This window comes from Drosophila suzukii, chromosome Y, assembly GCF_043229965.1.
Source record: "Drosophila suzukii chromosome Y, CBGP_Dsuzu_IsoJpt1.0, whole genome shotgun sequence".
Taxonomy (NCBI): Eukaryota; Metazoa; Arthropoda; class Insecta; order Diptera; family Drosophilidae; genus Drosophila; species Drosophila suzukii.
This window is the reverse complement of record NC_092085.1, coordinates 380419-405000: the sequence shown is the minus strand read 5'-3', so window position 1 is coordinate 405000 and position 24582 is coordinate 380419. Positions and strand designations below refer to the sequence as shown.

General features: G+C 37.2%; 2 non-coding genes and 2 pseudogenes across 2 annotated transcripts; all 4 read left to right on the top strand.

The window, feature by feature from the left end:
• Nucleotides 1-6720, top strand: part of LOC139353818 (large subunit ribosomal RNA) — a 6853-nt pseudogene extending 133 nt beyond the window's left edge.
• Nucleotides 6721-11386: 4666 nt separating this feature from the next.
• On the top strand, nucleotides 11387-13381 carry LOC139353783 (small subunit ribosomal RNA). The gene has a single exon (XR_011604922.1). It is a non-coding gene; the product is annotated as a small subunit ribosomal RNA (ribosomal RNA).
• Nucleotides 13382-14049: 668 nt separating this feature from the next.
• LOC118878986 (5.8S ribosomal RNA) lies at nucleotides 14050-14228 on the top strand. The gene has a single exon (XR_005015486.1). It is a non-coding gene; the product is annotated as a 5.8S ribosomal RNA (ribosomal RNA).
• A 405-nt stretch (nucleotides 14229-14633) lies between these two features.
• LOC139353817 (large subunit ribosomal RNA) lies at nucleotides 14634-21164 on the top strand (annotated as a pseudogene).
• Nucleotides 21165-24582: the final 3418 nt, after the last annotated feature.

The following is a 24582-nucleotide window of genomic DNA, read 5'->3' as shown; positions in this document are numbered from 1 at the left end:
TGGCAAATGTGAGATGCAGTGTATGGAGCGTCAATATTCTAGTATGAGAAATTAACGATTTAAGTCCTTCTTAAATGAGGCCATTTACCCATAGAGGGTGCCAGGCCCGTATAACGTTAATGATTACTAGATGATGTTTCCAAAGAGTCGTGTTGCTTGATAGTGCAGCACTAAGTGGGTGGTAAACTCCATCTAAAACTAAATATAACCATGAGACCGATAGTAAACAAGTACCGTGAGGGAAAGTTGAAAAGAACTCTGAATAGAGAGTTAAACAGTACGTGAAACTGCTTAGAGGTTAAGCCCGATGAACCTGAATATCCGTTATGGAAAATTCATCATTAAAATTGTAATATTTAAACAATATTATGATAATAGTGTGCATTTTTTCCATATAAGGACATTGTAATCTATTAGCATACAAAATTTATCATAAAATATAACTTATAGTTTATTCAAATTAATTTGCTTGCATTTTAACACAGAATAAATGTTATTAATTTGATAAAGTGCTGATAGATTTATATGAATACAGTGCGTTAATTTTTCGGAATTATATAATGGCATAATTATCATTGATTTTTGTGTTTATTATATGCACTTGTATGATTAACAATGCGAAAGATTCAGGATACCTTCGGGACCCGTCTTGAAACACGGACCAAGGAGTCTAACATATGTGCAAGTTATTGGGATATAAACCTAATAGCGTAATTAACTTGACTAATAATGGGATTAGTTTTTTAACTATTTATAGCTAATTAACACAATCCCGGGGCGTTCTATATAGTTATGTATAATGATATTTATATTATTTATGCCTCTAACTGGAACGTACCTTGAGCATATATGCTGTGACCCGAAAGATGGTGAACTATACTTGATCAGGTTGAAGTCAGGGGAAACCCTGATGGAAGACCGAAACAGTTCTGACGTGCAAATCGATTGTCAGAATTGAGTATAGGGGCGAAAGACCAATCGAACCATCTAGTAGCTGGTTCCTTCCGAAGTTTCCCTCAGGATAGCTGGTGCATTTTAATGTTATATAAAATAATCTTATCTGGTAAAGCGAATGATTAGAGGCCTTAGGGTCGAAACGATCTTAACCTATTCTCAAACTTTAAATGGGTAAGAACCTTAACTTTCTTGATATGAAGTTCAAGGTTATGATATAATGTGCCCAGTGGGCCACTTTTGGTAAGCAGAACTGGCGCTGTGGGATGAACCAAACGTAATGTTACGGTGCCCAAATTAACAACTCATGCAGATACCATGAAAGGCGTTGGTTGCTTAAAACAGCAGGACGGTGATCATGGAAGTCGAAATCCGCTAAGGAGTGTGTAACAACTCACCTGCCGAAGCAACTAGCCCTTAAAATGGATGGCGCTTAAGTTGTATACCTATACATTACCGCTAAAGTAGATGATTTATATTACTTGTGATATAAATTTTGAAACTTTAGTGAGTAGGAAGGTACAATGGTATGCGTAGAAGTGTTTGGCGCAAGCCTGCATGGAGCTGCCATTGGTACAGATCTTGGTGGTAGTAGCAAATAATCGAATGAGACCTTGGAGGACTGAAGTGGAGAAGGGTTTCGTGTGAACAGTGGTTGATCACGAGTTAGTCGGTCCTAAGTTCAAGGCGAAAGCCGAAAATTTTCAAGTAAAACACAAATGCCATACAAATATATTATATTATATAAATCAAGCTAATTAATATACTTGAATAATTTTGAACGAAAGGGAATACGGTTCCAATTCCGTAACCTGTTGAGTATCCGTTTGTTATTAAATATGGGCCTCGTGCTCATCCTGGCAACAGGAACGACCATAAAGAAGCCGTCGAGAGATATCGGAAGAGTTTTCTTTTCTGTTTTATAGCCGTACTACCATGGAAGTCTTTCGCAGAGAGATATGGTAGATGGGCTAGAAGAGCATGACATATACTGTTGTGTCGATATTTTCTCCTCGGACCTTGAAAATTTATGGTGGGGACACGCAAACTTCTCAACAGGCCGTACCAATATCCGCAGCTGGTCTCCAAGGTGAAGAGTCTCTAGTCGATAGAATAATGTAGGTAAGGGAAGTCGGCAAATTAGATCCGTAACTTCGGGATAAGGATTGGCTCTGAAGATTGAGATAGTCGGGCTTGATTGGGAAACAATAACATGGTTTATGTGCTCGTTCTGGGTAAATAGAGTGTCTGGCATTTATGTTGCCGGATAGTTTAGTTACGTAGCCAATTGTGGAACTTTCTTGCTAAAATTTTTAAGAATACTAATTGGGTTAAACCAATTAGTTCTTATTAATTATAACGATTATCAATTAACAATCAATTCAGAACTGGCACGGACTTGGGGAATCCGACTGTCTAATTAAAACAAAGCATTGTGATGGCCCTAGCGGGTGTTGACACAATGTGATTTCTGCCCAGTGCTCTGAATGTCAAAGTGAAGAAATTCAAGTAAGCGCGGGTCAACGGCGGGAGTAACTATGACTCTCTTAAGGTAGCCAAATGCCTCGTCATCTAATTAGTCAGTCGTCAGTCAAATGCTCTGGAGAGCAGACGTGTTTTTCGAGCGCTCCGTGTGACAGGTCAATTTCGGCAGTAAAACGCGTTTTTCCTTGCTAAAAATAGCATAAATATTCGCGCATTGTGTTCGCATAATCATTACGCGTGTTTTCTGCACGAAATAGGTGGTAGGAAGGCCAAAACCGCGATTTTCCACCCCAGACAGTTCGAGAACATTCGACGTGCTGAGAGAGAGGCGCTCTCTCGGGCGCTCCGTGTGTCGGGCCAATTTCGGCTGTAAAAGGCATTTTTCCTTGCTAAAAATAGCATAAATATTCGCGCATTGTGTTCGCATAATCATTCCGTGTGTTTTCTGCACAAAAAGTGGTAGGAAGGCCAAAATCGCGATTTTCCACCCCAGACAATTCGAGAACATTCGACGTGCTGAGAGAGAGGCGCTCTCTCGGGCGCTCCGTGTGTCGGGCCAATTTCGGCTGTAAAACGCATTTTTCCTTGCTAAAAATAGCATAAATATTCGCGCATTGTGTTCGTATAATCATTCCGTGTGTTTTCTGCACAAAAAAGTGGTAGGAAGGCCAAAATCGCGATTTTCCACCCCAGACAATTCGAGAACATTCGACGTGCTGAGAGAGAGGCGCTCTCTCGGGCGCTCCGTGTGTCAGGCCAATTTCGGCAATAAAACTCATATTTCACTGTTGTAAGAGAGCCGCTCTCTCTCGAGTGGCGCCTGCCTTATCTAGATAACGTTTTGACAGCAGCGCGGTTCGCGTCTGCACTAATTTATATCGGTTCGTGTCTCCGCAAATTGGTTGGTTTTTTGGAAATCAGCTGATTCATTCCGCCAGAGGGCGACTACTTCAGGATTCATAGCATACATTCGGCGACACCTCATCGCTGTATCACTCCGCCAGAGGGCGGCGACTCCTAATACTTTTGCCTACATTTCGGCGACACCTCGTCGTCGACTTTTTGTCAGCAGAGGTAAAGGAAATAAATAGTTCACTCACACTGTTAGCCGGCTGTGCTTGTTGGTGGTGCTGTCGCCATGGGTGACAATAGCATCACCGGAGTCAAAAGGAGTCTACCTCCCGGGTCGCCAGAGTCAATTAAAGGCGTAAAGAAAATCATCATGGATAAACGGGAAAAATCTCCCAGCCCTACCCCGAGCTCATCGTGCTCCTCAAGCAACACGTCACCTGAGGAAGGTGAGATAATTCACCCTTACATTTTCCCTAAAAAGACCATAAAGAATAAGGCTGCCGTGAATCAAGACAAAAAGAAGGATATAGGTCCTAGCACCTCAAATCGTTTCGCTTCTCTGCCTGTAGAGAGCAGCAATGAAAAGACCGTCGATAATGCCGAACTTAAAACAGCACCCAAGCCCCCTCCAATTTTTATCCCGGATGTAGTAAACATTGGCGAATTTTTAAACGAAATGCGCACATTGGTGAATTTCGATACTTTCTCTTACAAGGCAACGGGAAGAGGCAACATCAGGCTGATGCCGAAGGACAGCACCACTTACCGAAAAATTGTTGCCCACCTGGACAACTGTGAATACGAGTTCCGTACCTTCCAACTTAAGGAAGAGCGAGCTTTCCGCATTGTTGTTAAGGGACTACACCACACTACACCAATTGAGGAGGTCAAGGAAGCCTTTGTGAATCTCGGCCACAATGTGCGTGATGCTAAAAATGCAGTATCAAGGGTAACTAAAATGCCATTGTCGATGTTTTTCATTAACCTTGAACCAGCTCCAACAAACAAGAAAGTCTTCGAGATCAACAGACTGTGCCATGCCGTCGTCTCCATCGAGGAACCAAAAAAGTTCGACGAGGTGGTACAATGCTTCCGCTGCCAAGCTTTCGGGCATACTAAGAGGTACTGCAAACTTGAATACGTCTGTGTTAAATGCGGATTATCACACGACTCCCTGAATTGCAAGAAAGCAAAGGAAGACCCACCTGTGTGCGGAAATTGTGGTGACGAACACACCGCCTCCTACCGCGGTTGTAAGATCTACATAGAAGCCAAGAAGCGCTTCAGCCCGAAGCCTAAGGCAGTAACTGCTTCTTCATCCAATCCTGCTCCACAAGCAAATCTCCCAGCGAGCAGTGCCGCGAATCAGACAGGGAATCAGAAATACAGTTACGCTAACGTTGCTAGGGCTGGAGCGGCTGAAAACTTCGACAATAATGGCCAGTCCCCCCTTGATGCCTTAGAGGAGAGAATAATGCGCAGAATAGAATCAATGATGAACTCCATGTTCAATCAGTTTCAAAACTTAGTGATGACAATGCTCTCCAATCAGAACATTCTTAAATGTCCATAAACACCCAACTGATAATAAGGAATGCGAACGGCTTAGCTAGGAGCAAGCCTGAGGTCGAACATTATATAAAGACTAACCAAGTAGACTCTTACTCGTGTCCAAGACACACTTCACCACCAGATCCCACTTTACCAGTCCCGGCTACGAAATAATCAACGCATTGCACCCTGGCGACCGGATTCGTGAAGGAGCCTCTATTATCATCAGACGTGGCATTCAAAACGAGGAGCTCGAGCCCGTACAACTGGAATGGATGAAGAAGAAGACCAGAAGACCACCCAAACCCACTCGCTTACAGAGTGCTCGAAGTTGAACCTCGCCGATTAAAGACGACGCCACACGGACCTGCCATTCAGGGTCCCCTAAATGATGCAATTACATACACACAAACACATGTAATACACCCCCACATATTTCCACTATAACTCCTCACTACATAAGCTTTATGTAAACTAACACTGAATTTATTGCCACAAAATTTAATTTATTGCCCACTAGGGCAGACGTAAATATATATATTCAAACCAAAAAAAAAAAAAAAAAAAAAAAAAAAAAATCTAATTAGTGACGCGCATGAATGGATTAACGAGATTCCTACTGTCCCTATCTACTATCTAGCGAAACCACAGCCAAGGGAACGGGCTTGGAATAATTAGCGGGGAAAGAAGACCCTTTTGAGCTTGACTCTAATCTGGCAGTGTAAGGAGACATAAGAGGTGTAGAATAAGTGGGAGATATTAGACTTCGGTTTGGTATCGCCAATGAAATACCACTACTCTTATTGTTTCCTTACTTACTTGATTAAATGGAACGTGTATCATTTCCTAGCCATTATACGGATATATTTATTATATCTTATGGTATTGGGTTTTGATGCAAGCTTCTTGATCAAAGTATCACGAGTTTGTTATATAATCGCAAACAAATTCTTTAATAAAACGGTGCATTTATGTATTTTTGATTTGAAAATTTGGTATAACTCCAATTACTCAGGTATGATCCAATTCAAGGACATTGCCAGGTAGGGAGTTTGACTGGGGCGGTACATCTCTCAAATAATAACGGAGGTGTCCCAAGGCCAGCTCAGTGCGGACAGAAACCACACATAGAGCAAAAGGGCAAATGCTGACTTGATCTCGGTGTTCAGTACACACAGGGACAGCAAAAGCTCGGCCTATCGATCCTTTTGGTTTAAAGAGTTTTTAACAAGAGGTGTCAGAAAAGTTACCATAGGGATAACTGGCTTGTGGCGGCCAAGCGTTCATAGCGACGTCGCTTTTTGATCCTTCGATGTCGGCTCTTCCTATCATTGTGAAGCAAAATTCACCAAGCGTTGGATTGTTCACCCATGCAAGGGAACGTGAGCTGGGTTTAGACCGTCGTGAGACAGGTTAGTTTTACCCTACTAATGACAAAACGTTGTTGCGACAGCATTCCTGCGTAGTACGAGAGGAACCGCAGGTACGGACCAATGGCACAATACTTGTTCGAGCGAACAGTGGTATGACGCTACGTCCGTTGGATTATGCCTGAACGCCTCTAAGGTCGTATCCGTGCTGGACTGCAATGATAAATAAGGGGCAATTTGCATTGTATGGCTTCTAAACCATTTAAAGTTTATAATTTACTTTATAAACGACAATGGATGTGATGCCAATGTAATTTGTAACATAGTAAATTGGGAGGATCTTTGATCACCTGATGCCGCGCTAGTTACATATAAAAGCATTATTTAATACAATGACAAAGCCTAGAATCAATTGTAAACGACTTTTGTAACAGGCAAGGTGTTGTAAGTGGTTGAGCAGCTGCCATACTGCGATCCACTGAAGCTTATCCTTTGCTTGATGATTCGATAATAAAGATGTTGCAAGCGGCATAATAATTTATGCTTGCTTGCAACGGCGCGCCACTTTGTGGTTAGCAAAAGGTCTAGTAATATAAGAGACCTATAAAAAAATCAATATATTATTATAAATAAATATTGAACAAACAAAATGCATCGTCATCTTTATTAGTGACGCGATGATAAAGTGGCAAACATATTCCATGTATAAATATTCCTATGGTATTTTGATAATGCAAGTAAAGAGGACATATATAAAAGTAAGTATATGTTCCTCCAATGGTAGCAGCGGTTGGTTGGTTGGTGTCTGCTCCTCTTATTGTTCAAAACTTATGTTATGGTAGCAAGTCTGTATCGTCATATTATTAGTGACGCGAAAAATTAGTGGCAAACAATATTCGATGTATAAATATTCCTATGGTATTAATATTCAAATGAAGAGACCATTTAAATAAAGAGGACATATATAAAAGTAAGTATATGTTCCTCCAATGGTAGCAGCGGTTGGTTGGTTGGTGTCTGCTCCTCTTATTGTTCAAAACTTATGTTATGGTAGCAAGTCTGTATCGTCATATTATAAGTGACGCGAAAAATTAATGGCAAACATATTCGATGTATATAAATATTCCTATGGTATTCAAATTCAAGTAAAGAGACCATTAAAGTACAGAGAGAGGCCATATAATAAGTAAGTATATGTTCCTCCAATGGTAGCAGTGGTTGGTTGGTTGGTTGGTTGGCGGCTGCTCCTCTTATTGTTCAAAACTTATGTTATGGTAGCAAGTCTGTATCGTCATATTATAAGTGACGCGAAAAATTAGTGGCAAACATATTCGATGTATAAATATTCCTATGGTATTGAAATTCAAATAAAGAGACCATTAAAATAAAGAGGACATATATAAAAGTAAGTAATGGTAGCGGCGGTTGGTTGGTTGGCGGCTGCTCTTATTGTTCAAAACTTATGTTATCAATATGAGTTTGGCAATACAATAAAGAAGACCAATCTAATCCATATAAGACTAAATGGATTATATGGATATGCTTAGGAAACCCATATATTAATAAAAAAAAATTTATGTATAGAAAATTATACATATATGTATTTATATAAATGAATCGTATGGATATGGCTTATAGTAGATATAATACCTTTAAGGCATATTAATGTATAATATAGTAAATATATATACGTTGAAATATAAATGCATTTTTATATATATGGCAGCATATAAGTGTCATATGAAAAATAATAGAGTTTACCCATATATCACTGAAATGAGATATATAAACCTAGTGAGGGGCGGCACTAGTGAATGAATCGTATAGATATGGCTTACAGGTATAATACCTATATGTCATAATATGGTTTAATATTATAAATATACATTGAAATATGAATGAATTGTATAGATATGGCTTTTAAATGCCATATGCATAAGAATAAATAGAATGATTAACACTTATATCACTGAAATAAGATATAAAAACCTAGTGAAGGGTGGCACTAGTACTGTAAACATGATTTTGGCAGAGCTCGGGGTAAAAAACTACTATAGGGAGGTGGTCGTTGGCGGGCCCCTCCTCGTATTGGTCAAAACCTATGTTATACATATGAGGTTGTCAATACTATAAAGAACGCCAAGCATATCCATATAAATGTATGGATATGCATACAAATCCATACAAAAGTGAAAAAAAAATAATGTATTGAAAAATATACATATATTTATATAAGTGAATCGTATGGATATGTCTTATAGGTATAATACCTATAAGGCATAACAATGTATAATCTAGCAAATATACATCGAAATATGCAGGAATTGTATAGATATGGCATATAAATGCCATATACATAAGAATAAATTGTATATCAATGCAATAAGATATATAAACCTAGTGAGGGGCGGCACTAGTAAATGAATCGTATGGATATGGCTTATAGGTATAATACCTATAAGGCATAATAATGTATAATATAATAAATATACATTAAAACATGATTGAATTATATAGATATGGCATATAAATGCCATATACTTAAGAATAAATGGTAAAATTTACCCGTATATCACTTAAACACGATATATAAACCTAGTGAGGGTGACGCTAGTACTGTAAACATGCTTTTGGTAGATAATGGGTCCAAAATCTACTATAGGGAGGTGGTCGTTGGCGGGCCCCTCCTCGTATTGGTCAAAACCTATGTTATGCATATAAGTTTGTCAATACTATTAAGACCGCCAAGCATATCCATATAAATGTATGGATATGCATAAAAATCCATACAAAAGTGAAAAAAAATAATGTATTGAAAAATATACATATATTTATATAAGTGAATCGTATGGATATGGCTTATAGGTATAATACCTATAAGGCATAACAATGTATAATCTAGCAAGTATACATCGAAATATGAAGGAATTGTATAGATATGGCATATAAATGCCATATACATAAGAATAAATTGTATATCAATGCAATAAGATATATAAACCTAGTGAGGGGCGGCACTAGTAAATGAATCGTATGGATATGGCTTATAGGTATAATACCTATAAGGCATAATAATGTATAATATAATAAATATACATTAAAACATGATTGAATTATATAGATATGGCATATAAATGCCATATACTTAAGAATAAATGGTAAAATTTACCCGTATATCACTGAAACACGATATATAAACCTAGTGAGGGTGACACTAGTACTGTAAACATGCTTTTAGAAGATCATGGGTCCAAAAACTACTATAGGGAGGTGGTCGTTGGCGGGCCCCTCCTCGTATTGGTCAAAACCTATGTTATGCATATAAGTTTGTCAATACTATTAAGACCGCCAAGCATATCCATATAAATGTATGGATATGCATAAAAATCCATACAAAAGTGAAAAAAAATAATGTATTGAAAAATATACATATATTTATATAAGTGAATCGTATGGATATGGCTTATAGGTATAATACCTATAAGGCATAACAATGTATAATCTAGCAAGTATACATCGAAATATGAAGGAATTGTATAGATATGCCATATAAATGCCATATAAATAAGAATAAATTGTATATCAATGCAATAAGATATATAAACCTAGTGAGGGGCGGCACTAGTAAATGAATCGTATGGATATGGCTTATAGGTATAATACCTATAAGGCATAATAATGTATAATATAATAAATATACATTAAAATATGATTGAATTATATAGATATGGCATATAAATGCCATATACTTAAGAATAAATGGTAAAATTTACCCGTATATCACTGAAACACGATATATAAACCTAGTGAGGGTGACACTAGTACTGTAAACATGCTTTTAGAAGATCATGGGTCCAAAAACTACTATAGGGAGGTGGTCGTTGGCGGGCCCCTCCTCGTATTGGTCAAAACTTATGTTATGCGTATGCATATGATTTTGTCAATACTATAAAGAAAACTTGTTTTGTACATACAAAACTAAATGAATTATATGGATATTGAAAAATAAATGGGTGGTTGGCAAAGAGAATTGAAAATACCCGAATTGAAGATATTGGGTTCAAAAACTACTATAGGGTGGTGTAGCAAATAAAGTTAAGACCATATATCCATATAATGGATATACACATGTATTCTCTTATTATAAGAAAGAATACCATATGGTTGGTTGGTAAAGATAATTGAAAATACCCGAATTGAAGATTACGGGTTCAAAAACTATTATATGGTGATGTAGCAAATAAAATGAAGATGATATATCCATATAATGGAAATATATGTGTATTCACTTATTATAAGAGAGAGTTTCAAATGGTTTGGTGGCAAAGACAATTGAAAATACCCGAATTAAAGATAATGGGTCCAAAAACTACTATAGGATGGTCAATGGGCCGGCCATCTCCTATTGACAATAGTCGGTAGATAAGATATTATCCGTCAAATTTGTTTCTGTGTTCATTTATGAATATGGGACTTGGCTCCGCGGTTAATATTTTAAGCCCAAGATAATAAAGTCGAAACAAAGGCCAAGTGTTTCTATTATACATAGAATAACAAATTGTTTCCCAATTTTATCGTTAATAAACCTATTTAAAACCAAAAGAGGCAGGATTGCTAGATATACATTGTAAATGTATATTTGACCTTTCTGCCTCTATCTTAACTATTTAATATTAGTTTACACAAAAAAAGGCGTAAAAGCGAATTATAAATATATTTTATTATTAAAGTACATATCATATATGCGCTCGGTTTTATATTATATATTACCAAAGAGTCTATATGAATATATACAGATAAATTTTAAATTTATCATCAAAATACAAATGATTTAACTCAATATTATATATTGGTTAAACAAAAATTGTACATGTGTGGATACAATAATGACGTATGTCGAACAAAAATGATATTTTAGAATGAAATATGCATATATAAAGAAAATATTATTACATATTACAAAATATTGTGTTTTAAAGAAGATAAGATATTTCTTTTTTTTAAACATCAATAATTAAAAAACTTGTTATTATTAGTGGCGAAACAAGTATATATTGAAAACAAACGTATACGAATGCTATATAAAAATGGCCGTATTCGATAGAAAACAATCTATAAAATTTATATTGCTAATTTCTATTCAAAAATATGAATGAAATATGAATAAAAACATTATTCTGGTTGATCCTGCCAGTAGTTATATGCTTGTCTCAAAGATTAAGCCATGCATGTCTAAGTACACACGAATTAAAAGTGAAACCGCAAAAGGCTCATTATATCAGTTATGGTTCCTTAGATCGTTAACAGTTACTTGGATAACTGTGGTAATTCTAGAGCTAATACATGCAATTAAAACATGAACCTTATGGGACATGTGCTTTTATTAGGCTAAAACCAAGCGATCGCAAGATCGTTATATTGGTTGAACTCTAGATAACATGCAGATCGTATGGTCTTGTACCGACGACAGATCTTTCAAATGTCTGCCCTATCAACTTTTGATGGTAGTATCTAGGACTACCATGGTTGCAACGGGTAACGGGGAATCAGGGTTCGATTCCGGAGAGGGAGCCTGAGAAACGGCTACCACATCTAAGGAAGGCAGCAGGCGCGTAAATTACCCACTCCCAGCTCGGGGAGGTAGTGACGAAAAATAACAATACAGGACTCATATCCGAGGCCCTGTAATTGGAATGAGTACACTTTAAATCCTTTAACAAGGACCAATTGGAGGGCAAGTCTGGTGCCAGCAGCCGCGGTAATTCCAGCTCCAATAGCGTATATTAAAGTTGTTGCGGTTAAAACGTTCGTAGTTGAACTTGTGCTTCATACGGGTAGTACAACTTACAATTGTGGTTAGTACTATACCTTTATGTATGTAAGCGTATTACCGGTGGAGTTCTTACATGTGCTTAGATACTTGTATTTTTTCATATGTTCCTCCTATTTAAAAACCTGCATTAGTGCTCTTAAACGAGTGTTATTGTGGGCCGGTACAATTACTTTGAACAAATTAGAGTGCTTAAAGCAGGCTTCAAATGCCTGAATATTCTGTGCATGGGATAATGAAATAAGACCTCTGTTCTGCTTTCATTGGTTTTCAGATCAAGAGGTAATGATTAATAGAAGCAGTTTGGGGGCATTAGTATTACGACGCGAGAGGTGAAATTCTTGGACCGTCGTAAGACTAACTTAAGCGAAAGCATTTGCCAAAGATGTTTTCATTAATCAAGAACGAAAGTTAGAGGTTCGAAGGCGATCAGATACCGCCCTAGTTCTAACCATAAACGATGCCAGCTAGCAATTGGGTGTAGCTACTTTTATGGCTCTCTCAGTCGCTTCCCGGGAAACCAAAGCTTTTGGGCTCCGGGGGAAGTATGGTTGCAAAGCTGAAACTTAAAGGAATTGACGGAAGGGCACCACCAGGAGTGGAGCCTGCGGCTTAATTTGACTCAACACGGGAAAACTTACCAGGTCCGAACATAAGTGTGTAAGACAGATTGATAGCTCTTTCTCGAATCTATGGGTGGTGGTGCATGGCCGTTCTTAGTTCGTGGAGTGATTTGTCTGGTTAATTCCGATAACGAACGAGACTCAAATATATTAAATAGATATCTTCAGGATTATGGTGTTGAAGCTTATATAGCCTTCATTCATGGTGGCAGTAAAATGTTTATTGTGTTTGAATGTGTTTATATAAGTGGAGCCGTACCTGTTGGTTTGTCCCATTATAAGGACACTAGCTTCTTAAATGGACAAATTGCGTCTAGCAATAATGAGATTGAGCAATAACAGGTCTGTGATGCCCTTAGATGTCCTGGGCTGCACGCGCGCTACAATGAAAGTATCAACGTGTATTTCCTAGACCGAGAGGTCCGGGTAAACCGCTGAACCACTTTCATGCTTGGGATTGTGAACTGAAACTGTTCACATGAACTTGGAATTCCCAGTAAGTGTGAGTCATTAACTCGCATTGATTACGTCCCTGCCCTTTGTACACACCGCCCGTCGCTACTACCGATTGAATTATTTAGTGAGGTCTCCGGACGTGATCACTGTGACGCCTTGTGTGTTACGGTTGTTTCGCAAAAGTTGACCGAACTTGATTATTTAGAGGAAGTAAAAGTCGTAACAAGGTTTCCGTAGGTGAACCTGCGGAAGGATCATTATTGTTTAATATCCTTACCGTTAATAAAAAAATTTGTTTTTATTATAATAACATTATTATAGTAATACAAATAAAATATTAAATTGCCAAAAATATGATCTATATATATATAGATCAAATACAATTTCGAAAAAGCAAGTCGAAATATAATAATTGTAATAAGAAATATATAATATATAAATATATTATTGCAATAAATAAGAGAAATAAATAAGCAAGAAAGCAAAAGCAAAACAAATAACAAATTCGAACAAGCAAATCGAAATTATTTGATATTATTATTATATTGTATATTAAATGCAATTAATAAAACACTGTGTGTATATGGACCATAATATACACGCGTTGCGATATGTATTGTTCATCTCAGTTATGCGCATACATTGGATAATGCAACAACCTAAAATGTACAATGTTGTACCTGATTAATACAGGTTAATGTTTTATATAAATTTCAATATATATCGCTAAAAAGTATTTAATACCGTAAATGCCATTAAAAAAATACTTGATATATTATTGGTTATATGAAACTAAGACATTTCGCAGCATTCGTTTTAGGTATAAAAATAAATTTATTGAAGGAATTGATATATGCCAGTAAAATGGTGTATTTTTAATTTCTTTCAATAAAAACATATATGACAAAATTAACAAACCAATATATAAAACTCTAAGCGGTGGATCACTCGGCTCATGGGTCGATGAAGAACGCAGCAAACTGTGCGTCATCGTGTGAACTGCAGGACACATGAACATCGACATTTTGAACGCATATCGCAGTCCATGCTGTTATGTACTTTAATTAATTTTATAGTGCTGCTTGGACTACATATGGTTGAGGGTTGTAAGACTATGCTAATTAAGTTGTTTATACAAATTTTATAATGAAATTTTATAAGCATATGGTATATTATTGGATAATAATAATTTAATTATTTTATTCATAATATTAACAAATATATGAAAAACATTATCTCACATTAGTAAATTAATTTGAATGTGAAAAACGAAGAGAAATATTTTCTTTTTCAATCAAATAATACTGAGAAATGTCTAGCATAAAAAATTTATCTAGAATTGTCTCTTATTAACGATTAGAAAATAGAAAGCCGTTGACTATATTATTATTCTTCGTTGATTCGTTAGACCAAACAAATGCCATACAAATATATATATATATAAATATAACGAATTTAATAAAATGTTTTATCATTATATATAAAGAATTAATTGCAAATAAAAGTTATACACAACCTCAACTCATATGGGACTACCCCCTGAATTTAAGCATATTAATTAGGGGAGGAAAAGAAACTAACCAGGATTTTCTTAGTAGCGGCGAGCGAAAAGAAATCAGTTCAGCACTAAGTCACTTTGTCTATATGGCAAATGTGAGATGCAGTGTATGGAGCGTCAATATTCTAGTATGAGAAATTAACGATTTAAGTCCTTCTTAAATGAGGCCATTTACCCATAGAGGGTGCCAGGCCCGTATAACGTTAATGATTACTAGATGATGTTTCCAAAGAGTCGTGTTGCTTGATAGTGCAGCACTAAGTGGGTGGTAAACTCCATCTAAAACTAAATATAACCATGAGACCGATAGTAAACAAGTACCGTGAGGGAAAGTTGAAAAGAACTCTGAATAGAGAGTTAAACAGTACGTGAAACTGCTTAGAGGTTAAGCCCGATGAACCTGAATATCCGTTATGGAAAATTCATCATTAAAATTGTAATATTTAAACAATATTATGATAATAGTGTGCATTTTTTCCATATAAGGACATTGTAATCTATTAGCATACAAAATTTATCATAAAATATAACTTATAGTTTATTCAAATTAATTTGCTTGCATTTTAACACAGAATAAATGTTATTAATTTGATAAAGTGCTGATAGATTTATATGAATACAGTGCGTTAATTTTTCGGAATTATATAATGGCATAATTATCATTGATTTTTGTGTTTATTATATGCACTTGTATGATTAACAATGCGAAAGATTCAGGATACCTTCGGGACCCGTCTTGAAACACGGACCAAGGAGTCTAACATATGTGCAAGTTATTGGGATATAAACCTAATAGCGTAATTAACTTGACTAATAATGGGATTAGTTTTTTAACTATTTATAGCTAATTAACACAATCCCGGGGCGTTCTATATAGTTATGTATAATGATATTTATATTATTTATGCCTCTAACTGGAACGTACCTTGAGCATATATGCTGTGACCCGAAAGATGGTGAACTATACTTGATCAGGTTGAAGTCAGGGGAAACCCTGATGGAAGACCGAAACAGTTCTGACGTGCAAATCGATTGTCAGAATTGAGTATAGGGGCGAAAGACCAATCGAACCATCTAGTAGCTGGTTCCTTCCGAAGTTTCCCTCAGGATAGCTGGTGCATTTTAATGTTATATAAAATAATCTTATCTGGTAAAGCGAATGATTAGAGGCCTTAGGGTCGAAACGATCTTAACCTATTCTCAAACTTTAAATGGGTAAGAACCTTAACTTTCTTGATATGAAGTTCAAGGTTATGATATAATGTGCCCAGTGGGCCACTTTTGGTAAGCAGAACTGGCGCTGTGGGATGAACCAAACGTAATGTTACGGTGCCCAAATTAACAACTCATGCAGATACCATGAAAGGCGTTGGTTGCTTAAAACAGCAGGACGGTGATCATGGAAGTCGAAATCCGCTAAGGAGTGTGTAACAACTCACCTGCCGAAGCAACTAGCCCTTAAAATGGATGGCGCTTAAGTTGTATACCTATACATTACCGCTAAAGTAGATGATTTATATTACTTGTGATATAAATTTTGAAACTTTAGTGAGTAGGAAGGTACAATGGTATGCGTAGAAGTGTTTGGCGCAAGCCTGCATGGAGCTGCCATTGGTACAGATCTTGGTGGTAGTAGCAAATAATCGAATGAGACCTTGGAGGACTGAAGTGGAGAAGGGTTTCGTGTGAACAGTGGTTGATCACGAGTTAGTCGGTCCTAAGTTCAAGGCGAAAGCCGAAAATTTTCAAGTAAAACACAAATGCCATACAAATATATTATATTATATAAATCAAGCTAATTAATATACTTGAATAATTTTGAACGAAAGGGAATACGGTTCCAATTCCGTAACCTGTTGAGTATCCGTTTGTTATTAAATATGGGCCTCGTGCTCATCCTGGCAACAGGAACGACCATAAAGAAGCCGTCGAGAGATATCGGAAGAGTTTTCTTTTCTGTTTTATAGCCGTACTACCATGGAAGTCTTTCGCAGAGAGATATGGTAGATGGGCTAGAAGAGCATGACATATACTGTTGTGTCGATATTTTCTCCTCGGACCTTGAAAATTTATGGTGGGGACACGCAAACTTCTCAACAGGCCGTACCAATATCCGCAGCTGGTCTCCAAGGTGAAGAGTCTCTAGTCGATAGAATAATGTAGGTAAGGGAAGTCGGCAAATTAGATCCGTAACTTCGGGATAAGGATTGGCTCTGAAGATTGAGATAGTCGGGCTTGATTGGGAAACAATAACATGGTTTATGTGCTCGTTCTGGGTAAATAGAGTGTCTGGCATTTATGTTGGTCACTTGTTCCCCGGATAGTTTAGTTACGTAGCCAATTGTGGAACTTTCTTGCTAAAATTTTTAAGAATACTAATTGGGTTAAACCAATTAGTTCTTATTAATTATAACGATTATCAATTAACAATCAATTCAGAACTGGCACGGACTTGGGGAATCCGACTGTCTAATTAAAACAAAGCATTGTGATGGCCCTAGCGGGTGTTGACACAATGTGATTTCTGCCCAGTGCTCTGAATGTCAAAGTGAAGAAATTCAAGTAAGCGCGGGTCAACGGCGGGAGTAACTATGACTCTCTTAAGGTAGCCAAATGCCTCGTCATCTAATTAGTCAGTTGTCAGTCAAATGCTCTGGAGAGCAGACGTGTTTTTTTTCGAGCGCTCCGTGTGACAGGTCAATTTCGGCAGTAAAACGCGTTTTTCCTTGCTAAAAATAGCATAAATATTCGCGCATTGTGTTCGCATAATCATTACGCGTGTTTTCTGCACGAAAAAGGTGGTAGGAAGGCCAAAACCGCGATTTTCCACCCCAGACAGTTCGAGAACATTCGACGTGCTGAGAGAGAGGCGCTCTCTCGGGCGCTCCGTGTGTCGGGCCAATTTCGGCTGTAAAACGCATTTTTCCTTGCTAAAAATAGCATAAATATTCGCGCATTGTGTTCGCATAATCATTCCGTGTGTTTTCTGCACAAAAAAGTGAGAGCCGCTCTCTCTCGAGTGGCGCCTGCCTTATCTAGATAACGTTTTGACAGCAGCGCGGTTCGCGTCTGCACTAATTTTATCGGTTCGTGTCTCCGCAAATTGGTTGGTTTTTTGGAAATCAGCTGATTCATTCCGCCAGAGGGCGACTACTTCAGGATTCATAGCATACATTCGGCGACACCTCATCGCTGTATCACTCCGCCAGAGGGCGGCGACTCCTAATACTTTTGCCTACATTTCGGCGACACCTCGTCGTCGATTTTTTGTCAGCAGAGGTAAAGGAAATAAATAGTTCACTCACACTGTTAGCCGGCTGTGCTTGTTGGTGGTGCTGTCGCCATGGGTGACAATAGCATCACCGGAGTCAAAAGGAGTCTACCTCCCGGGTCGCCAGAGTCAACTAAAGGCGTAAAGAAAGTCATCAAGGAGAAACGGGAAAAATCTCCCAGCCCTACCCCGAGCTCATCGTGCTCCTCAAGCAACACGTCACCTGAGGAAGGTGAGATAATTCACCCTTACATTTTCCCTAAAAAGACCATAAAGACCAATAAGGCTGCCGTGAATCAAGACAAAAAGAAAGATATAGGTCCTAGCACCTCAAATCGTTTCGCTTCTCTGCCTGTAGAGAGCAGCAATGAAAAGACCGTCGATAATGCCGAACTTAAAACAGCACCCAAGCCCCCTCCAATTTTTATCCCGAATGTACTAAACATTGGCAAATTTTTAAACGAAATGCGCACTTTGGTGAATTCCGATACTTTCTCTTACAAGGCAACGGGAAGAGGCAACATCAGGGTGATGCCGAAGGACAGCACCACTTACCGAAAAATTGTTGCCCACCTGGACAACTGTCAATTCGATTTCCATACCTTCCAACTTAAGGAAGAGCGAGCTTTCCGCATTGTTGTTAAGGGACTACACCACACTACTCCAATTGAGGAGGTCAAGGAAGCCTTTGTGAATCTCGGCCACAATGTGCGTGATGCTAAAAATGCAGTATCAAGGGTAACTAAAATGCCATTGTCGATGTTTTTCATTAATCTTGAACCAGCTTCAACAAACAAGAAAGTCTTCGAGATCAACAGACTGTGACATGCCGTCGTCTCCATCGAGGAACCAAAAAAGTTCGATGAGGTGGTACAATGCTTCCGCTGCCAAGCTTTCGGGCATACTAAGAGGTACTGCAAACTTAAATATGTCTGTGTTAAATGCGGATTATCACACGACTCCCTGAACTGCATGAAGGCAAAGGAAGACCCACCTGCGTGCGGAAATTGTGGTGACGAACACACCGCCTCCTACCGCGGTTGTAAGATCTACATAGAAACCAAGAAGCGCTTCAGCCCGAAGCCTAAGGCAGTAACTGCTTCCTCATCCAATCCTGCTCCACAAGCAAATCTCCCAGCGAGCAGTGCCGCGAATCAGACAGGGAATCAGAAATACAGTTACGCTAACGTTGCTAGGGCTGGAGCGGCTGAAAACTTCGACAATAATGGCCAGTCCCCCCTTGATGCCTTAGAGGAGAGAATAATGCGCAGAATAGAATCAATGATGAACTCCATGTTCAATCAGTTTCAAAACTTTGTGATGACAATGCTCTCCAATCAGAACAATCTTAAATGTCCATAAACACCAAACTGATAATAAGGAATGCGAACGGCTTAGCTAGGAGCAAGCCTGAGGTCGAACATTATATAAAGACTAACCAAGTAGACATCTTACTCGTGTCCGAGACACACTTCACCTCCAGATCCCACTTTACCAGTCCCGGCTACGAAATAATCAACGCATTGCACCCTGGCGACCGGATTCGTGAAGGAGCCTCTATTATCATCAGACGTGGCTTTCAAAACGAGGAGCTCGAGCCCGTACAACTGGAATGGATGAAGAAGAAGACCAGACGACCACCCAAACCCACTCGCTTACAGAGTGCTCGAAGTTGAACCTCGCCGATTAACGACGACGCCACACGGACCTGCCATTCAGGGTCCCCTAAATGATGCAATTACATACACACAAACACATGTAATACACCCCCACATATTTCCACTATTACTCCTCACTACATAAGCTTTATGTAAACTAACACTGAATTTATTGCCACAAAATTTAATTTATTGCCCACTAGGGCAGACGTAAATATATATATTCAAATCAAAAAAAAAAAAAAAAAAAAAAAAATCTAATTAGTGACGCGCATGAATGGATTAACGAGATTCCTACTGTCCCTATCTACTATCTAGCGAAACCACAGCCAAGGGAACGGGCTTGGAATAATTAGCGGGGAAAGAAGACCCTTTTGAGCTTGACTCTAATCTGGCAGTGTAAGGAGACATAAGAGGTGTAGAATAAGTGGGAGATATTAGACTTCGGTTTGGTATCGCCAATGAAATACCACTACTCTTATTGTTTCCTTACTTACTTGATTAAATGGAACGTGTATCATTTCCTAGCCATTATACGGATATATTTATTATATCTTATGGTATTGGGTTTTGATGCAAGCTTCTTGATCAAAGTATCACGAGTTTGTTATATAATCGCAAACAAATTCTTTAATAAAACGGTGCATTTATGTATTTTTGATTTGAAAATTTGGTATAACTCCAATTACTCAGGTATGATCCAATTCAAGGACATTGCCAGGTAGGGAGTTTGACTGGGGCGGTACATCTCTCAAATAATAACGGAGGTGTCCCAAGGCCAGCTCAGTGCGGACAGAAACCACACATAGAGCAAAAGGGCAAATGCTGACTTGATCTCGGTGTTCAGTACACACAGGGACAGCAAAAGCTCGGCCTATCGATCCTTTTGGTTTAAAGAGTTTTTAACAAGAGGTGTCAGAAAAGTTACCATAGGGATAACTGGCTTGTGGCGGCCAAGCGTTCATAGCGACGTCGCTTTTTGATCCTTCGATGTCGGCTCTTCCTATCATTGTGAAGCAAAATTCACCAAGCGTTGGATTGTTCACCCATGCAAGGGAACGTGAGCTGGGTTTAGACCGTCGTGAGACAGGTTAGTTTTACCCTACTAATGACAAAACGTTGTTGCGACAGCATTCCTGCGTAGTACGAGAGGAACCGCAGGTACGGACCAATGGCACAATACTTGTTCGAGCGAACAGTGGTATGACGCTACGTCCGTTGGATTATGCCTGAACGCCTCTAAGGTCGTATCCGTGCTGGACTGCAATGATAAATAAGGGGCAATTTGCATTGTATGGCTTCTAAACCATTTAAAGTTTATAATTTACTTTATAAACGACAATGGATGTGATGCCAATGTAATTTGTAACATAGTAAATTGGGAGGATCTTTGATCACCTGATGCCGCGCTAGTTACATATAAAAGCATTATTTAATACAATGACAAAGCCTAGAATCAATTGTAAACGACTTTTGTAACAGGCAAGGTGTTGTAAGTGGTTGAGCAGCTGCCATACTGCGATCCACTGAAGCTTATCCTTTGCTTGATGATTCGATAATAAAGATGTTGCAAGCGGCATAATAATTTATGCTTGCTTGCAACGGCGCGCCACTTTGTGGTTAGCAAAAGGTCTAGTAATATAAGAGACCTATAAAAAAATCAATATATTATTATAAATAAATATTGAACAAACAAAATGCATCGTCATCTTTATTAGTGACGCGATGATAAAGTGGCAAACATATTCCATGTATAAATATTCCTATGGTATTTTGATAATGCAAGTAAAGAGGACATATATAAAAGTAAGTATATGTTCCTCCAATGGTAGCAGCGGTTGGTTGGTTGGTGTCTGCTCCTCTTATTGTTCAAAACTTATGTTATGGTAGCAAGTCTGTATCGTCATATTATTAGTGACGCGAAAAATTAGTGGCAAACAATATTCGATGTATAAATATTCCTATGGTATTAATATTCAAATGAAGAGACCATTTAAATAAAGAGGACATATATAAAAGTAAGTATATGTTCCTCCAATGGTAGCAGCGGTTGGTTGGTTGGTGTCTGCTCCTCTTATTGTTCAAAACTTATGTTATGGTAGCAAGTCTGTATCGTCATATTATAAGTGACGCGAAAAATTAATGGCAAACATATTCGATGTATATAAATATTCCTATGGTATTCAAATTCAAGTAAAGAGACCATTAAAGTACAGAGAGAGGCCATATAATAAGTAAGTATATGTTCCTCCAATGGTAGCAGTGGTTGGTTGGTTGGTTGGTTGGCGGCTGCTCCTCTTATTGTTCAAAACTTATGTTATGGTAGCAAGTCTGTATCGTCATATTATAAGTGACGCGAAAAATTAGTGGCAAACATATTCGATGTATAAATATTCCTATGGTATTGAAATTCAAATAAAGAGACCATTAAAATAAAGAGGACATATATAAAAGTAAGTAATGGTAGCGGCGGTTGGTTGGTTGGCGGCTGCTCTTATTGTTCAAAACTTATGTTATCAATATGAGTTTGGCAATACAATAAAGAAGACCAATCTAATCCATATAAGACTAAATGGATTATATGGATATGCTTAGGAAACCCATATATTAATAAAAAAAAATTTATGTATAGAAAATTATACATATATGTATTTATATAAATGAATCGTATGGATATGGCTTATAGTAGATATAATACCTTTAAGGCATATTAATGTATAATATAGTAAATATATATACGTTGAAATATAAATGCATTTTTATATATATGGCAGCATATAAGTGTCATATGAAAAATAATAGAGTTTACCCATATATCACTGAAATGAGATATATAAACCTAGTGAGGGGCGGCACTAGTGAATGAATCGTATAGATATGGCTTACAGGTATAATACCTATATGTCATAATATGGTTTAATATTATAAATATACATTGAAATATGAATGAATTGTATAGATATGGCTTTTAAATGCCATATGCATAAGAATAAATAGAATGATTAACACTTATATCACTGAAATAAGATATAAAAACCTAGTGAAGGGTGGCACTAGTACTGTAAACATGATTTTGGCAGAGCTCGGGGTAAAAAACTACTATAGGGAGGTGGTCGTTGGCGGGCCCCTCCTCGTATTGGTCAAAACCTATGTTATACATATGAGGTTGTCAATACTATAAAGAACGCCAAGCATATCCATATAAATGTATGGATATGCATACAAATCCATACAAAAGTGAAAAAAAAATAATGTATTGAAAAATATACATATATTTATATAAGTGAATCGTATGGATATGTCTTATAGGTATAATACCTATAAGGCATAACAATGTATAATCTAGCAAATATACATCGAAATATGCAGGAATTGTATAGATATGGCATATAAATGCCATATACATAAGAATAAATTGTATATCAATGCAATAAGATATATAAACCTAGTGAGGGGCGGCACTAGTAAATGAATCGTATGGATATGGCTTATAGGTATAATACCTATAAGGCATAATAATGTATAATATAATAAATATACATTAAAACATGATTGAATTATATAGATATGGCATATAAATGCCATATACTTAAGAATAAATGGTAAAATTTACCCGTATATCACTTAAACACGATATATAAACCTAGTGAGGGTGACGCTAGTACTGTAAACATGCTTTTGGTAGATAATGGGTCCAAAATCTACTATAGGGAGGTGGTCGTTGGCGGGCCCCTCCTCGTATTGGTCAAAACCTATGTTATGCATATAAGTTTGTCAATACTATTAAGACCGCCAAGCATATCCATATAAATGTATGGATATGCATAAAAATCCATACAAAAGTGAAAAAAAATAATGTATTGAAAAATATACATATATTTATATAAGTGAATCGTATGGATATGGCTTATAGGTATAATACCTATAAGGCATAACAATGTATAATCTAGCAAGTATACATCGAAATATGAAGGAATTGTATAGATATGGCATATAAATGCCATATACATAAGAATAAATTGTATATCAATGCAATAAGATATATAAACCTAGTGAGGGGCGGCACTAGTAAATGAATCGTATGGATATGGCTTATAGGTATAATACCTATAAGGCATAATAATGTATAATATAATAAATATACATTAAAACATGATTGAATTATATAGATATGGCATATAAATGCCATATACTTAAGAATAAATGGTAAAATTTACCCGTATATCACTGAAACACGATATATAAACCTAGTGAGGGTGACACTAGTACTGTAAACATGCTTTTAGAAGATCATGGGTCCAAAAACTACTATAGGGAGGTGGTCGTTGGCGGGCCCCTCCTCGTATTGGTCAAAACCTATGTTATGCATATAAGTTTGTCAATACTATTAAGACCGCCAAGCATATCCATATAAATGTATGGATATGCATAAAAATCCATACAAAAGTGAAAAAAAATAATGTATTGAAAAATATACATATATTTATATAAGTGAATCGTATGGATATGGCTTATAGGTATAATACCTATAAGGCATAACAATGTATAATCTAGCAAGTATACATCGAAATATGAAGGAATTGTATAGATATGCCATATAAATGCCATATAAATAAGAATAAATTGTATATCAATGCAATAAGATATATAAACCTAGTGAGGGGCGGCACTAGTAAATGAATCGTATGGATATGGCTTATAGGTATAATACCTATAAGGCATAATAATGTATAATATAATAAATATACATTAAAATATGATTGAATTATATAGATATGGCATATAAATGCCATATACTTAAGAATAAATGGTAAAATTTACCCGTATATCACTGAAACACGATATATAAACCTAGTGAGGGTGACACTAGTACTGTAAACATGCTTTTAGAAGATCATGGGTCCAAAAACTACTATAGGGAGGTGGTCGTTGGCGGGCCCCTCCTCGTATTGGTCAAAACTTATGTTATGCGTA